General features: G+C 37.0%; 1 protein-coding gene and 1 long non-coding RNA gene across 11 annotated transcripts in view; one reads left to right on the top strand and one right to left on the bottom strand.

The window, feature by feature from the left end:
* STRN (striatin) overlaps window positions 1–19,078 on the bottom strand; it is a 115,385-nt gene that overhangs the window by 80,958 nt on the left and 15,349 nt on the right. The gene's annotated exons all lie outside the window — the stretch shown is intronic.
* Window positions 1,396–18,305, top strand: LOC145547230 (uncharacterized). Its single transcript, XR_014083672.1, has 2 exons — window positions 1,396–2,558; window positions 15,160–18,305. It is a non-coding gene; the product is annotated as an uncharacterized LOC145547230 (long non-coding RNA).

Raw genomic sequence — 19,078 nt, 5'->3', positions numbered from 1 at the left:
TGATCCACACAGTCAAAGGCTTTGGCATAGTCAATAAAACAGAAATAGATGTTTTTCTGGAACTCTCTTGCTTTTTTGATGATCCACCAGATGTTGGCAATTTGATCTCTGGTTCCTCTGCCTTTTCTAAAACCAGCTTGAACATCTGGAAGTTCATGGTTCACGTATTGCTGAAGCCTGGCTTGGAGAATTTTGAGCATTACTTTACTAGCATGTGAAGAAAGGCAATGCCAAAGAATGCACGAACACATATTTGGTGAAACATTAATAGTGACTAAGTGATTGAACTACCAATTTGGCCTGACTATTAATAGAACCATCCTATAAATAATTGATACTACATACACAGATAAAATGCTTATACATATTGAATAGGCCTTAGAAAACTATGCAGTTGTGAGTGATTAATAATCAATTTTCCAATATGCTGATGAAACCAGTAAAAAACAGGTAACTATAAAAAATATATTTGAGAAAGTTTGGTGTCCTCTATTAATCAGTTTTTATGGACTCATTGCTACCTTAACTATTTTTCATATAATCTTCCTTTATCTATTGCTTATCAAGTTTATTAACCTCCATGTCTGCTGATTCAAATTTAATTCCACAAGATAACGCTGAATATCTATTAAATTTAATCTATTTTGTTCTTGCAGGAAACATTTAAACTAAAAAAATACTTCATTTTCCTAAAATAAAAAAAAAACAGCAAATTTTTTTATTTTCTAAGTATACCAGAGCTGTTGCTGTCTTTTTTTAAATAATGTAAGTATCATACAGGAGCACATTCCTTTTCTGTAGCCACTTAGGGACCTCCTGGTGCTTTTGTAAATCAAATACCTAACACATCATACCCCATACCTAATCCCTGATAAGCTAAGGAGAGGCAATGATAATATTCAGCTTTTCCACTATGGCTTACAAAGCACTTTCACATACCTATCTTAGTATTATGTATCTTATTATAGTTCTTCACAGGTTTAATATGATACAGGAAATCAAAGATTCCAAAAAAAGCATTCAATATCTAGTGTTTCTAAAGTTCATTTGTTACTTAATAACGGCAAATCATTTGACCTAAGTTTTCATTTCCTCATTAGTAAAAATGGGGATAATATCCCCAAACTCAGAATGTTACTGTAAAGTTTAAACTATGTAATGTTTATGAACGGGTCTAGCACATTGTGGTACCTTTCAAAGGGCCTATTTATTTCCTACCAAAAACCAAGTCAAAAAAAAAAAGAACTACATGTAAAAAAGAAGCAAAGATGATTCAAGATGGCCCCACCACCAACGCCATTAATATAGTAACAACAAAAAAAAATTGCTTGGACAAATGTGTACCTGAACTATTCAAGAAGAAAAAAAGAAATTAAAGGAAAGGAAAAAGTACTGTTTTTTTTTTTTTTCCCAAAGGGAATGATGTGTACCTAGGACAACCAAGGAAACTAGAAAAATTAAAAGATCACAGATGAATTTAGCAAAGTGGCAGTATATAAAATAAATCCATCCAGCAGCACTCCATTATTTCCTTTTTACAAATAGAGGGCAACAAACAGTTACCCTCCAAAAGTAACAACAATAAAATCAAAAGATAGTTCACCAGGCTTTACCATATGAAGTTTTCTACATGGACTCAAGCCTTTGCTTCCTTTGCTCCAGCTCAAGCTCACCAGAAACAGTTTTTTGAATACTAATTTGATTCCCCAGGTTCTCTACAGCAGTGCCTGGATAGAGGTTATAAGTCTTCTGGTCACCAGAAAGGCAATAATCACTGAATTTTAAAATAAAATTTCATCTTTTGTGTACTTAGTTACTAGGTCTGAAGTACTTATGATGAAATAATAAAGGGTTTGAACCTTATAAAGCAGAAGACCAAATGTTAAGATGGTTACCCTTCTCCCGTGTGTACCCTGTCCACGTTGCTCTATGGTATCTCTCTTCCACGTAACACTATGTATTAACAGTATACACTTAAAAGATAGTATTAGTAACAAATGAATAATAATACCATGTATTCATTCTTAAAAATGGTCCATCCTGACATTTGAGAAAAGTCTCTACCCAATAAAATATAGAGACAAAAACATGAGGATTAAAAGGAGCACAAAGAAAACAAGACAATATAGACACAAAACAAGTTTTCAAAAGATCTCTAATGGTCTCAGAGAAATAACAGCTAACACTGACTGGGTACTTCCTATGTGCCAGAGACCTTTCTGAGCAGTTTATAGATAACTATCACACTTAATTTTCTTAGACTCCCATGAAGTGCCAATATCCGCTGGATCATCGAAAAAGCAAGAGAGTTCCAGAAAAACATCTATTTCTGTTTTATTGACTACGCCAAAGCCTTTGACTGTGTGGATCACAATAAACTGTGGAAAATTCTGAAAGAGATGGGAATACCAGACCATCTGACCTGTCTCTTGAGAAACCTGTATGCAGGTCAGGAAGCAAGTTAGAACTGGACATGAAACAACAGACTGGTTCCAAATAGGAAAAGGAGTATGTCAAGGCTGTATATTGTCACCCTGCTTATTTAACTTATATGCAGGGTACATCATGAGAAACGCTGGGCTGGAAGAAACACAAGCTGGAATCAAGATTGCAGGGAGAAATATCAATAACCTCAGATATGCGGATGACACCACCCTTATGGCAGAAAGTGAAGAACTAAAGAGCCTCTTGATGAAGGTGAAAGAGGAGAGTGAAAAAGTTGGCTTAAAGCTCAACGTTCAGAAAACTAAGATCATGGCATCTGGTCCCATTACTTCATGGGAAATAGATGGGGAAACAGTGGAAACAGTGTCAGACTTTATTTTTTTGGGCTCCAGAATCACTGTTGATGGTGACTGCAGCCATGAAATTAAAAGACGCTTACTCCTTGGAAGGAAGGTTATGGCCAACCTAGATAGCATATTTAAAAGCAGAGACATTACTTTGCCAACAAAAGTCCGTCTAGTCAAAGCTATGGTTTTTCCAGTGGTGATGTATGGATGTGAGAGTTGGACGGTGAAGAAAGCTGAGTGCCGAAGAATTGATGCTTTTGAACTGTGGTGTTGGAGAAGACTCTTGAGAGTCCCTTGGACTGCAAGGAGATTCAATCAATCCATCCTAAAAGAGATCAATCCTGGGTGTTCATTGGAAGGACTGATGTTGAAGCTGAAACTCCAATATTTGGCCACCTCATGCGAAGGGTTGACTCATTGGAAAAGACCCTAATGCTGGGTAGGATTGGGGGCGGGAGGAGAAGGGGACAACAGAGGATGAGATGGTTGGATGGCATCACCAACTCGATGGACATGGGTTTGGGTAGACTCTGGGAGTTGGTGATGGACAGAGAGGCCTGGCGTGCTGCAATTCAGTCGTGTTGCAAAGAGTCGGACACGACTGAGCGACTGAACTGAACTGAAGTGCTATTATTATCCCTGTTTAACCGATAGAGAACAACATGACACATAAAGGTTAGTTTGTCCAGGGTTAATAAGCATAAACAGGATTCAGACCTGGTTCCAGAGCTAAACTTCTTAACAAATATACAATGCTTTGCTGAAACAAGGGATGATATTGCCTTCAGAAAATAACAGGATGCTACCAAAATGTTTAGAGATCAGAACTCTTTTTATTTTTTGCAGTTAAGACTATTTTACTTTATTTGTGTAGTAAATTATATTTGGCCTCTAGTTAGATTTTTTGTTAAATATTTTGGGGTTAGATGGACGAAAATTAGTAATCTTCAGTAATGCTGTCTCATTGTATGGGCCCCAATCTTATATAATAGATTACTTGAACAGTTCGGTTTTTTTCTTCTTCCAGTTTTATTCAGATAAAATTAACATTGAGCACTGTATAAGTTTAAGGTGTGTGGCATAATGATTTGACTTACATACATCACAAAATGATTTCACAGTAAGTCTAGTGAATATCTATCATCTCACATAGATATAAAATCAAAGAAGGAAAAAATTTTTTCTTATAATGATAACTCTCATGATTTACTCTTTTATGTAACATATAGCCATGTAAATTATATTTAACATGTTGTACAATACATCCCTAGCGCTCATTTATCTTATAACTGGAAGTACCTTTTGGAAAACAAAAGTCTTTGAAATGGAAAAGATGAAAGTCAAAATAGGAAAATCAAATATCGAGAGATACAGTGAAGGATTCTCTCACAAAACAAAAAAGGCAAAGAAATGGAAAACAGATAGACAAAGATAAGAAAGTAAAAAGAACTATCAAAGGCCTAACAATCTAATAAATAGGAATTCCTATAAGAGAGACTAGAGATAATTCAGGAAAGGATATCAAGCAAATCATTCAAAAAAATTTGTTTTTTTAGAACTGAAGGGCAGAAACAAACCTACCACTAACACAATGAATGCAAATTTACCACTTACACCAAAACCTATCATAAAACTTCAGACAACCAGGGACAATTTTCCAAGACAAAAAAATAGGACAAATATAAACAGACAAGAATCAGAATATTGAAGCTACAATGAAATGAAACAATATATTCAGATTCTTTTCAACCATCAATCATTTTCAGACAAATAAATTTTCTAAACAGTTCCTTCCCATACATCCTTCCTCAAGAGATTAATGATACCATTAAAATGAAAGGATAAACTAAAAAGAAGACAAAGACTTCAGAAAACAGAGGAGTTCTAACAATGGAAATGGCAACCCACTCCAGTATTCTTGCTTGGAAAATCCCATTGACAGAGGAACCTGGTAGGCTGCAGTCCATGGGATCGCAAAGAGTCGGACACAACTGAGTGACTTCACTTTCTTTCACTTTCTTTCAAACAATGGAGGGAAGCAATGAGTTCCAGGATAAGAGTTGATTCACAGGCCTAAAGAGCAAGTAGCCCACATTAGAGCAAGACAGGAAACTCTAGGAATAAGGTCAAGAGTTTTTTTAAAAAAAAAGGGGGGGATGGGGGGCTCCCCTAGTGGCTCAGTGATAAAGAATCCATCTGTCAATGCAGGAGACCAGGTTCGATCCTTGGTCTGGGAAGATCCCCGTGTCCACAACACAACTACTGAGCCTGTGCTTCAGAGCCTCAGAGCCACAACTACTGAGCCCACAAATCGCATCTACTGAAGCCTGAACACTCTTGAGCCTGTGCTCCGCAACAAGAGAAGGTGTGACAACTGGAGAGTAGCTCCTGTTCCCCATAGCTAGGGAAAAGCCTGTGCAGCAACGAAGACTCAGCACAATCAAATAAAACAATACTAAAAACGGGAGAAGTGGGCCAGAGAAATTATCTGGTAAGTTTGATCACATGTAAATTTCTATCTAAAAGCTACTGAAGTATGTGAATAGAGCAACACTCAAAGAAAATTAAACCATGGGGGAAAACGAGTTAATCATTAACTCCAAGAAAACAAAAAACCTGCATAGGAAAAGATAAAATCACAGTACACAATCTGGCTGGTTCAGAAGTGGATATTTTGTGTACATTCACATAGTAATATAAACATTAACTATAAATACTGTGACATACTGAAGAAAGTAGAGTGGAAGTGGAGTGGATAAGTGAAAGGGGATGATATAGCTAAGTTTTAATTTACCATACATGAAGTCTATAGACATTATTTAAAACAGACAAAGAGGGAGTAGTTTAAGAACATTGTTTTAAAACATGAACAAATAACAAAAAGGACAGTTAAAGAGTTTTTTTAAATGGTTGATTCTGCAGAGTTATACTTGGAGGGAGAGAATGCCATATCAGGGAACAACTGGTTTTCCCATTAGTACTACAGCCAGTCCCTGACTTATGAGGGTTCAGCTTTACAAAGGTGGGAAAGCAATATGCATTTAGTAGAAACAGTACTTCACGTTTTGAATTCTGATCTTTCCCCAGGCTAGCAATACTCTCTCATGATACTGGACAGCAAGAGCAGTCAAAGGTCTCAGTAAGTCACGCGATCACAAGGAGAAGCAACGAATACACTTACAACCATTCGAAACTCAAGACAACCACTGTTTTTTACTTTCAGTACTCAATAAATTTCAGTGTTAAATTCAACACTTTATGATAAAATAGGCTTTGTGTTGGATGATTTTTCCCAAATGCAGGATAATGTAAGTGTTCTGAACACATTTAAGGTAGGCCAGGCTAAAGGTATCATGTTCAGTAGGTTAGATGTATTAAATGTATTTTCAACATGGTATTTTCTTTTTTTTTTTAATTTATTTATTTTAATTGGAGGATAATTACTTTACAATATTGTGATGGTTTTTGCCATATATCAACATGAATCAGCCACAGGTATACAAGTGTGCCCCCTCACCCTGAAACCCCCACCAACTCCCTCCCTCTGCGTTATCCCAGAGCACCGGCTTCAGGTGCCCTCCTTCATTATGCATTGAATGTGCACTGGTCATCTACTTACAAATGGTACATTCCCAACCCACTTTTGCCAACCCTGAAACTTCCCACTATAGAATCTGGAAAGCCAAATGCTTTCCTGGTTAGATTCTCTTACAGTTACACGTAACCAAGTAACCAATGAGATGTCTGCTGAGGATGGAGAGAAGATACTTCTGGAGAAAGTTTATCATTTTGGTAAAGGAGATTCACTTCAAAACAAACAGAAAACCTCAAACAAACTTTTTCGCTGCTCTTTCCTGTGGTCCTGCTGTCTCTAACCATAGTAATCTTGGAATCATAATGTAACAAGAGGAAAGACAATAAGCCAGCACACTGAGGGTGAAAGATGGTAGAGGAGAATAGAAAGTTTATGTCCTCACTGAGCAACTGTACCAGCTATGTCACATAAAAAGACTACCCACCACCAGACTTATGAGAAATATCAACTTTTTATGTTATGCCTCTGTTAGTAGGGTTTACCTGCAGCCAAAAGCATTCCTAAATGACACTAGTTTCACTATAGTTTAACATTTATATTGTAATTTTTCACTGGTATAAAATAAACTGCCAATGATGATCCTCATGCATACACACTTTTAGCAATTTTGTTTATTTCTCTGGGATAGACTATGACAAGTAGAATTACTAGGTCAAAGTATAACAGTTTCCTTATAGGTACTGACCAATTGACAATACAAACAGCAATGTATGAGAGTAATGTTTAATCACCTTCCCTAGCATTTAGTGTTCTCATTGATTTTAAAAATTCATAGACAGAAGAGGGCACCTCATTGTGTTAATGTGCATTTCTTTGATGATAATTACTAATATGAACTATTTTGCCATATGTTGACCATTGTCCTATAACAAAGCCATCCAAATGCTCATAGAGAGATCAGTTCAATAAGCTATATCTTGGCTGCTTTTTAAAAATATTCTTCTTCCTCACTAGAAATGCTGTAAAATGGGAAAAAATCCAAACTTTATATAAATATATAAAGGAAGAACCAACAGATCCACTCCTTTACCCCCATTCCATTACTGAGAAGTTACCAATGTGAACAATTTGCTGAAGTCCCTTCTGAACTTTCCTGTATGTAGAAACAGATAGGAACAAAAGCAAAATTAACATCTGCTTTTGTTACATAATTGCTAAAAATAAGTACAAGGACTTATATGTAAGTCCTGGCTTTCCAGGTGGCACAGTGGTAAAGAATCTGCCTGCCAATGCCAGGGACACAAGAAATTCAAGTTTGATCCCTAGGTCTGGAAGATCCCCTGGAGTAGGAAATGGCAACAGTATTCTTGCCTGGAAAATTATATGGACTGAGGAGCCTGGCGGGCTACAGTCCATGGGGCCACAAAGAGTCAGACACGACTGAGCACACATGCACAATGAAAATATATAAAACCGATAAAGTTAACTTTTATTGAGCTCTTCCTTCCTATGTTACACTGCTCTCAGTAAGTGTTTTATTAACTCATATCATTGTCACACACAAAAAAAGAAAAAGAAAATAGTTAAAATAACTATGTACAAACATCATATTTAAGTCATGAATGTGTGTACACCAACAGAGATCTGAAGAAAACTAAGATGTTACCGTCAGACTTTTATTAAGATAAGTTGCCTTACATGTAAATAATATATAAAGACAATAAAGATATAATGAAAAGAGCTCGTAAGGAGGGAGGGTAAGATTGAAATATAAGTTTATATGTAACTGATTTTACTATAAAGGTGGGCATTCCATCTACAAGGCAGGTAACATAAGGCTAGAGTTTTCAGGCTAGAGATATATTTGGTAATCTTGGTTTTCATATACACACAAACCTCTAACATTTCTAAAACAATTAAAGTAGCTACAAGTGTGTGTGTGTATACACGTGTATTTCTATATGTTTTTTCCTTTTATTAATTTTTAAAAATAAGATCCAGAAAATACGCCTTTTTAAAATTAAATCCATTACATAAAATGATATCTGTTATTTTAAGTGATGTTCCTAATATAAATACAAATCCAATGACTTCATCTTAACCTACTTTACAAGTATTAGATTTTTTTAGCTTTAATAAATAAAACTATCTTTCTGTTTCCTATTAAAACTGCAACACTAACCTGAAAAATTACCAAAAATAAATTATAGGAAAAGGGAAACTAATCCTACTTCTGAATATAGATAGAAGATGATCTCAATAAATGCAGAGACTGACATTCCATGCTGTTACAAAGGATACAAACAAGTACATCGGACTAGAGGAGACCTAAGAGGCTAACAAATTTAGGAAGAGATGCTTCATCTCAGTGATAACCAGAAAAATTCAAATTAATTTAAATAGGCAATACAACTTCACATTTATCAGACTAGCAAAAATTAGAACTCTAGAACATGCCAAGTGTAAACAGCAATATGCAATCATGCACTGCTAGTGGAAATGAAGACAAGGGCAATCACTCTAGAAACCAATCAGCAAATTACTTAAGTTTTTATATACCCTACAAACCAGCAATTTCTCTACCTATTAATATTGGAAAGAAATTCACAAATAGCTAAAAGTAATGGTCTTAATATTCAGAAAATATCACAGATGATCCTTGTTAAAAAGAGAAAATTATACAATTTGGTTTCTGTAAATAAAAAAATACATTCACAGGAAAAACAAAAATATTTTACAAAGATACATAAAAATCTGAAAGGAGAATATGAGAGGACTCAAGATAAAAATGGATAAGTAAATTAAAGAAGAGAGAGGCTGTGTGCAGACCAATGATGATAATGTGCCACAGACTGAAAAACAGGAGATTTCAACCCTCTCACCTGACTTCAAAACAAGATTAACAAAAATAATGACTTTAAGAATACTGAAGCAAAAATCCTAAATCCTAAATAAAATATAATCAAATCAAATACATCAGTGTATCAAAAGAAAATTGCTCCACAACCACATTTATGCCACTAGTAAGATAAATGAAGGGAAAAATAATGTATTATCTTAGGAGATCAAAAAAAAATTAACAAAATTCATTATCTATTTCTGTTAACCGGAGAAGGCAATGGCACTCCACTCCAGTACTCTTGCCTGGAAAACACGGACGGAGGAGCCTGGTAGGCTACAGCCCATGGGGTCGCCAAGAGCCGGTTAACAATCCCTGGAAAACTAAGAAGAAACTTCCTTAAAATGCTAGATAGTAATTTTTAGAAACCACTAACAAATATCACACTTAATAGTTACACAATTTCCATATAACTTTTTTTTAAAAAAAAAGAACCAAAGGAGACCCTCCAGTAAGTATGATTATCATAATACTAAGTTCTGGGATTGATAGCCAATTCTAAAGAAAGAAGGAATAAACACTGGCAATATTTACACTTGGCTTTTCTACCTAAAGTGACTAAACATTAGAAAGAATAAAGTATTTCTGCAAGGTAACTAGATGACTTTGCACACACAAGCACAGCTTTACCACATATTGGAAATAACCAGTTGGAAAGTAATGTGGAAAAATCCCACTCACAAGAGTAATAAAACCTATAAATTCTTAAATTTATAACTAAGTATTTAAGTATAAGATGTCTCTACTTAAGGAAAGAGAAATCTTAACTGGAAAAACTTAAACTGTAAAGATGCAATTATTGTCAAGGCAAATACAAGTTCAATTAAAAAAAAAACTGTGTACGTTTATGTGTATACACTAAAATTTGGGAAGGATACACACTAAATTGATAGCAGAATTTATGTCTAAACAGATTGTGACAAGAACTGGGGAGAGCAAGTTATACAAAAAATACAAATCTATTTTTTGTATACATCTTGTGGTTTGTATACACAATTATTCTTATTCTATATAAATCATTTCTTCTGACAAAGATTCTCTTCTTGACAAAACTTTAGTCAGCTTTCTCTGAGCTCTCTCTTCTTTAAGACCCAATCTTTGAATTTCCATGACCATCTTTATATCATTCAATTTTAGCATGAATTTTCTTACAGCAGTTTAGCAAGAATCTTCTACCTTCAATATCTGAAAATTTGTGTGTGTGTGCTTAGTCACTCAGTCATGTCCAACTCTTCGAGAACTCATGGACTGTAGCCCACCGAGCTCCTCTGCCCATGGGACTTTCCAGGCAAGAATATTGGAGCAGGTTGTCATTTCCTTCTCCAGCCACCTTCAATATCTGATCATCCTCAATATCAATCAAATTGCTCATCCTCACTAACCCTTGGGTGATATCTGATCAACCTAGCCTGCCCTCAGCAAGAATCCTGTCAGGTCAGTTTAGTCTGAATCTCCCCTTATCCTTGATGTTTGGGTCAAGAAGCAACAGTTAGAACCTTACACAAACAACTGATTGGTTCAAAATTGGGAAAGGAGTACAACAAGGCTGTACACTGTCACCTTGTTTATTTAACATATGTGGAGTACATCATGTGAAATGCTGGGCTGGATGAATAAAGCTGGGATCAAGATTGCCAGGAGAAATATCAACAACCTCAAATATGCAGATGAAATCACCATAATGGCAGAAAGTGAAAAGGGACTCAAGAGGAGAGTAAAAAACTGGCTTAAAACTCAACATTCAAAAAACTAAGATCATGGTATCTGGTCCCATCACTTCATGGAAAATGGAAGGGGAAAAAATGGAAGCAGTGACAGATTTTATTTTCCTGGGCTTCAAAATAACTGAGGACAATGACTGTAGCAATGAAATTAAAAGACACTTGCTCCTTGGAAGAAAAGCTATGACAAACCTAGACAGCATATTAAAAAGCAGAGACATTACTTTGCCAACAAAAGTCCATCTAGTCAAAGCTATGGTTTTTCCAGTAATCATGTATGGATGTGAGAGTTGGACCATAAAGAAGGCTGAACACCAAAGAATTGATCCTTTCGAACTGTGGTGTTGGAGAAGACTCTTGAGAATCCCTTGGACTGCAAGGAGATCCAACCAGTCAATCCTAAAGGAAATCAACCTTGAATAGTCATTGGAATGACTGATGCTGAAAATCCAATACTGTGGCCACCTCATGTGAAGAGCCGACTCAACGGAAAAGACGCTAAAGCTGGGAAAGATTGAAGGCAGGAGGAGAAGGGGGAGACATAGGATGAGATGGTTGGATGGCATCATCGACTCAATGGACATGAGTGTGAGCAAACTCTGGGAGATGGTGAAGGACAGGGAAGCCTGGAGTGCTGCAGTCCATGGGGTCATGGAGTCGGACACAAATTAGCAACTGAACAACAACCACTCCCTTATCCTTGATGTTTTGTCTCCATCACCCCCCTCCACCCGCCACACACACACACATACCCTCCTCACTGGCTTTCTATTCCCACCTCACCTTGTTGTATTTGGGATTGAGCCCAGTTTCATATTAAGCTCTCTTTCCTTCTATGGTAACGGTTCCTGATTAAAATCTGCTTTTACCATTTTAACCACCGTCCAGTTCTGGTTTTCTTTAAAACTGATAAATGTAAAATTTAGAGTTTCTAGAAAGAAACTCTAAATTTAACTCTGAATTCTAAACAAGGACTAAAATTGTTTCTTTTTGTAGAAAAATTAGTGGTTTCTAGTAATTTTATGCTCTAAATCTCTAATTCATGTTATAGCAAATTTACAAAAACATTGTCAAAAAAGTCAATATTAATAGATTCCTTAATTAGGAAAGTCAACTTTTATTTTAAAAAGATTTTATCAGTAACTACCTGACTTTCAATCATCACAACACATTCACTTTCTGATTTAAAAAAAAAACAAATATAAAAAATTAGGTCAAAATGTCAAAAATAACAATTTTTACTCATCTAAAAAGAAAATAAAGGGAACACAAAGTAAGAAAAACAGTAAAGACTCATAAAACATACATAAAAAATAATTGATATAAATTGAATCATTTAAGCCTCGAAGTATATTGAATCAAAAAGATCCATGAATTACTGCTTTCACTTTTCAAAAAAGTCAGTGAACATCACTTAATTCTTCCTGATAACGCAGGGCCATAACTATATACATCAATTACTGAGCTGTATTATACAAAAATTCAGTGTTCTTTGATGTCACTTGGGAAATTCCTACTCCTGGTTTTCTCACTAACCTGTGTGATCTTATTAAAGTTATTGAACTTCTCTGAGCCTCAGCACCCTCAACTATAAAATCAAAGAGTTTAGCATCCTGTGATTCTACAGAACTAAAGATGATGTGTGTGAAAAACTCAACTGAATAAGTACTGATCCCAAGACTAATATTTTTAAAAAAGATTTCTTTTTGCTCACATTCTACTTATTTTCATCTTTTTCATGTGAGACTGACAGTATACAGTTAATATCTTCCTAGGCAGTATTAGTTTGGCTAATTTTTTAAATTTATTACTGAATCCATGAGGCTAGCCACCTTCCAATAGACATCCTCATCCTACAGAACAACCATCCTCTTCTCTGAAGTTACCAGTGTATCTTTGTCAGCAGTAAGGTAGACAGGAAGGAAAGAAGGATCTGCATTATTAGGCCAGGGGCTCCTTCTTGCAAATTTGAACTCAATTTTAACATCATCATTATTAACATGTACTGTGAACAGGTGCTAGGGATAAAGAAAATTTTTCTAATAGGGTACAGAGGAAGTTGCTGACGCTCCAAGATGGAAAGGACTGGCTCCTCTATTGGTTTCTATATCCCCAAGGTCCAGAATGGTCACTTGCATGTAGCAGATATCCAATAAATACCTATTCAATTAAGTAAACGGGTTCATAAAAAGTAGAGTACAAGGTAACACAGCCTAAGTGCCAAATGACAAAGCAACTACAGCCGACCCTGAAACAACATGAGGTTAGGGGCATCTACCCTTTGTGCAGTCAAAAATCCTTGTATAGCTGGCCCTCCACACTGGTAGTTCCTGCATATCCACGGTTCCACAGCAGCTGATTCAGCGAACCTTGGATGGTGAAGTACTGTAGTATTGACTACCGAAAAAAATCTGCATTTAAGTAGACCTGCACAGTTCAAACTCGAGTTGTTCAAGGATTAGCTGTACTAAAAATATTCTCTAAACACTTTTCACATTGGAAATGGGACTTAAACTAAATCTGAATAAAGAACACATAAATCTGAAAGAGTAACACAAACCATGAGGTGCTGGAAAGACATTCCAGAATCCAAACCTTTTTGAGTAATGATTTTTAAAAGAGAGAGAGAAAAGAAAAAAAGAAATATGGCTTATGTGAAAATCAAGAGTACACTATTTTGGTTGAAAAAGATCAAATAGATAGGAAATATAAATACCTAATGGAGACATCACAGAGAGATCTGAAATCTACTACAGGCAAAAATGAAAAATAAAAGAGAATGTCTTGAACAAATCAGTATTTTCAGAAGCTAGAAGCAATACTACGTAGAATGCCTTGGCCAAAGGAGAGACCAGAGGTATAATATTAGGAAGGTCCCTTACTGCAGTCGTGAAGATCTTTTTTTTTTGTATAGTTCTTCTGTGTATTCTTGCCACCTTTTCTTAATATCTTCTGCTTTCGTTGGGTCCATACCATTTCTGTCCTTTATCAAGCCCATCTTGGCATGAAATGGTCCCTTGGTATCTCTAATTTTCTTGAAGAGATCTCTAGCCTTTCCCATTCTGTTGTTTTCCTCTATTTCTTTGCACTGATCGCTGAGGAAGGCTTTCATATCTCTCCTTGCTATTCTTTGGAACTCTGCATTCAGATGGGAATATCTTTCCATTTCTCCTTTGCTTTTCGCTTCTCTTCTTTTCACAGCTATTTGAAAGGCCTCCTGAGACAGTCATTTTGCTTTTTTGCATTTCTTTTCCATGGGGATGGTCTTGATCCCTGTCTCCTATACAATGTCACAAACCTCTGTCCATAGTTCATCAGGCACTCTGTCTATCAGGTCTAGTCCCTTAAATCTATTTGTCACTTCCACTGTATAATCATAAGGGATTTGATATAGGTCATAACTGAATGGTCTAGTGGTTTTCCCTCCTTTCTTCAATTTAAGTCTGAATTTGGCAATAAGGAGTTCATGATCTGAGCCACAGTCCGCTCCTGGTCTTGTTTTTTCTGACTGTATAGAGCTCCTAATCACGATGGTGTGATCACTCACCTAGAGCCAGACATCCTGGAATGTGAAGTCAAGTGGGCCTTAGAAAGCATCGCTACGAATAAAGCTAGTGGAGGTGATGGAATTCCAGTTGAGCTATTTCAAAGCTTGAAAGATGATGCTGTGAAAGTGCTGCACTCAATATGCCAGCAAATCTGGAAAACTCGCAGTGGCCACAGGCCTGGAAAGGTCAGTTTTCATTCCAATCCCAAAAAAAGGCAATGCCAAAGAATGCTTGAACTACCGCACAATTGCACTCACCTCACACGCTAGTAAAGAAATGCTCAAAATTCTCCAAGCCAGGCTTCATCAATACGTGAACCATGAAATTCCAGATGTTCAAGCTGGTTTTAGAAAAGGCAGAGAAACCAGAGATCAAATTGCCAACATCCGCTGGATCATCGAAAAAGCAAGAGAGTTCCAGAAAAACATCTATTTCTGCTTTATTGACTATGCCAAAGCCTTTGACTGTGTGGATCACAATAAACTGTGGAAAATTCTTAAAGAGATGGGAATACCAGACCATCTGACCTGTCTCTTGAGAAACCTGTATGCAGGTCAGGAAGCAACAGTTAGAACTGGACATGGAACAACAGACTGGTTCCAAATAGGAAAAGGAGTACGTCAAGGCTGTATCTTGTCACCCTGCTTATTTAATTTATATGCAGAGTACATCATGAGAAACGCTGGGCTGGAAGAAACACAAGCTGGAGTCAAGATTGCTGGGAGAAATATCAATAACCTCAGATATGCAGATGACACCACCCTTATGACAGAAAGCGAAGAACTAAAGAGCCTCTTGATGAAAGTGAAAGAGGAGAGTGAAAAAGTTGGCTTAAAGCTCAACATTCAGAAAACTAAGCTCATGGTATCCAGTCCCATCACTTCATGGGAAATAGATGGGGAAACAGTGGAAACAGTGGCTGATTTTATTTTTCTAGGCTCCAAAATCACTGCAGATGGTGACTGCAGCCATGAAATTAAAACACAGTTACTCCTTGGAAGGAAAGTTATGACCAACCTAGACAGCATATTTAAAAGCAGAGACATTACTTTGCCAACAAAGGTCCGTCTAGTCAAGGCTATAGTTTTTCCAGCAGTCGTGTACGGATGTGAGAGTTGGACAGTGAAGAAAGCTGAGCGCCGCAGAATTGATGCTTTTGAACTGTGGTGTTAAGAGAAGACTCTTGAGAGTCCCTTGGACTGCAAGAAGATCCAACCACTCTATCCTAAAGGAGATCAGTCCTGGGTGTTCACTGGAAGGACTGATGTTGAAGCTGAAACTCCAATACTTTGCCACCTCATGCGAAGAGTTGACTCATTGGAAAAGACCCTAATGCTGGGAAGGATTGGGGGTAGGAGGAGAAGGGGACGACAGAGGATGAGATGGCTGGATGGCATCACCGGCTCGATGGACATGGGTTTAGGTGGACTCCGGGAGTTGGTGATGGACAGGGAGGCCTGGCGTGCTGCGATTCATGGGGTCACAAAGCATAAGACACGACTGAGCAACTGACCTGACTGAACTGACTTACTGCAGTCACCCAGGCATGAGGTGGTGAGGTGATGGAGGTCTGAACTAGGGTAACAGCAGTACAGTATTAGGAATTAAATGATTTTACATGGATTTAAAACATTACACAGGATTTATGAAATCAGATGTGTGCTAGGAAAGTGAAGACAAGAGTGAAACATTCAATGAAAGGTGAATCTAGATTTTTAGACAAGGTAAAGGAGAGTTTGGATACGGGGAAGAAGGTTTACTCAGTCTGGAAGGAGAAGGGTGACTGAGTTTCAAGTGATAAGTCACCCAGGTAAAGAGATAAGCAAGAAATTAGACACGAAGAATTTTAACTGTGAAAAGTACCACGACTAACTAGAGATATAATTAAATAAAAGGAATCAACTATAGTGAGAGGACTTAAAGTGTAAGCCCTTTTTCAGTATAACTACTGAAAAAAAAAAAGTATAATCTGGGCAACAACTGTCTGAACAGAGAATAGAAGCAAGATCACAAGATATTGAGAAAGAATAACCCTAAAATAGAAAGAGAACAAAGAAGATGAGAGAGAGAGAGCGCGCTGAGATTAGTATAAAACTGAAGAGAGTAAATGTGGCCTGTAAGGAAACATGAAAGTGAATAAGGGACAGGATGACCATATTAATGGATAAGAGCTGAGAAAGGGGTTTCTTTTGTTACTACTGATTGGTTGGTTTTTAAACGGGAAAAACTGAAACGGCACTAGCAAGGTGAATATTACCATACGCACAATGGACTTAGGTCTACCTGAAATTAGGAATCATTGCTTATAAGCTCCACGTGAGCTGCAATCAGTCCTGAATATTCACTGGAAGGACTGATGCTGAAGCTGAAACTCCAATACTTCGGCCACCTGATGCGAAGAACTGACTCATGTGAAAAGACCCTGATGCTGGGAAAGATCGAGGGCAGGAGGAGAAGGGGACGACAGAGGATGAGAAGGCTGGATGGCATCACCGACTCAATGCACATGAGTTTGAGTAAACGCCAGGAGTTGGTGATGGACAGGGAGGCCTGGTGTGCTGCAGTCCATGGGGTCGCAAAGAGTCAGATACAACTGAGCGACTGAGCTGAACCCATATCTGCCTGTTCTTCGTCGTGCCTAAGAGGAATCCCAGGTATTCAATAAGTACCTAAGGTTTCAACCCAAAGTCTTGAAAGCAAAAGCACACTTTTTTTTTTTTTTTTCAATTCATAACAACAAATTTTCTATGAGATACTGGCAATCTTAGTGATTTCACATTTCAGTCTTTTTGTGCTCATTCTCACTTAGCTGGCTAGCTATAAGAATCTAAGAAGTTTGTTTGCAGATGACATGATCCTCTACATAGAAAACCCTAAAGACTCTACTAGAAAATTACTAGAGTTAATCAATGAATATAGTAAAGTTGCAGGATATAAAATTAACACACAGAAATCCCTTGCATTCCTATACTCCAATAATGAGAAAACAGAACGAGAAATTAAGGAAACAATACCATTCACCATTGCAACAAAAAGAATAAAATACTTAGGAATATATCTACCTAAAGAAACAAAAGACTTATATATAGAAAACTATAAAGCACTGATGAAAGAAATCAAAGAGGACACAAACAGATGGAAAAATATACCGTGTTCATGGATTGGAAGAATTAATATACTGAAAATGAGTATACTACCCAAAGCAATCTATAGATTCAATGCAATCCCTATCAAGCTACCAATGGTATTTTTCACAGAACTGGAACAAATCATCTCACAATTTGTATGGAAATATAAGAAACCTCGAATAGCCAAAGCAATCTTGAGGAAGAAGAATGGAACTGGAGGAATCAACCTGCCTGACTTCAGGCTCTACTACAAAGCCACAGTCATCAAGACAGTATGGTACTGGCACAAAGATAGAAATATAGATCAATGGAACAAAATAGAAAGCCCAGAGATAAACCCACGCACATATGGACACCTTATCTTCGACAAAGGAGGCAAGAATATACAATGGAGAAAAGACAATCTCTTTAACAAGTGGTGCTGGGAAAACTGGTCAACCACTTGTAAAAGAATGAAACTAGAACACTTCCTAACACCGTACACAAAAATAAACTCAAAATGGATTAAAGATCTAAACGTAAGACCAGAAACTATAAAACTCCTAGAGGAAAACATAGGCAAAACACTCTCCGACATAAATCACAGCAGGATCCTCCATGACCCATCTCCCAGAATATTGGAATTAAAAGCAAAAATAAACAAATGGGACCTAATTAAAATTAAAAGCTTTGGCACAACAAAGGAAACTATAAGCAAGGTGAAAAGACAGCCTTCAGAATGGGAGAAAATAATAGCAAACGAAGCAACAGACAAACAATTAATCTCAAAAATATACAAGCAACTCCTGCAGCTGAATTCCAGAAAAATAAACGACCCAATCAAAAAATGGGCCAAAGAACTAAACAGACATTTCTCCAAAGAAGACATACAGATGGCTAACAAACACATGAAAAGATGCTCAACATCACTCATTATTAGAGAAATGCAAATCAAAACCACAATGAGGTACCATTTCACACCAGTCAGAATGGCTGCTATCTAAAAGTCTACAAGCAATAAATGCTGGAGAGGGTGTGGAGAAAAGGGAACCCTCTTACACTGTTGGTGGGAAGGCAAACTAGTACAGCCACTATGGAGAACAGTGTGGAGATTCCTTAAAAAACTGGGAATAGAACTGCCATATGACCCAGCAATCCCACTGCTGGGCATACACACTGAGGAAACCAGAATTGAAAGAGATGCGTGTACCCCAATGTTCATCGCAGCACTGTTTACAATAGCCAGGACATGGAAGCAACCTAGATGTCCATCAGCAGACTAATGGATAAGGAAGCTGTGGTACATATACACAATGGAATATTACTCAGCCATTAAAAAAAAATACATTTGAATCGGTTCTACTGAGATGGATGAAACTGGAGCCCATTATACAGAGTGAAGTAAGCCAGAAAGAAAAACACCAATACAGTATACTAACGCATATATATGGAATTTGAAAGATGGTAACGATAACC

This window comes from Giraffa tippelskirchi, chromosome 4 (genome assembly GCF_054371585.1).
Source record: "Giraffa tippelskirchi isolate mGirTip1 chromosome 4, T2T-mGirTip1v1.2.pri, whole genome shotgun sequence".
Lineage (NCBI taxonomy): Eukaryota > Metazoa > Chordata > Mammalia > Artiodactyla > Giraffidae > Giraffa > Giraffa tippelskirchi.
Note: the sequence above shows the minus strand (reverse complement) of the source record. Positions and strands in the feature narration are given on the sequence as shown.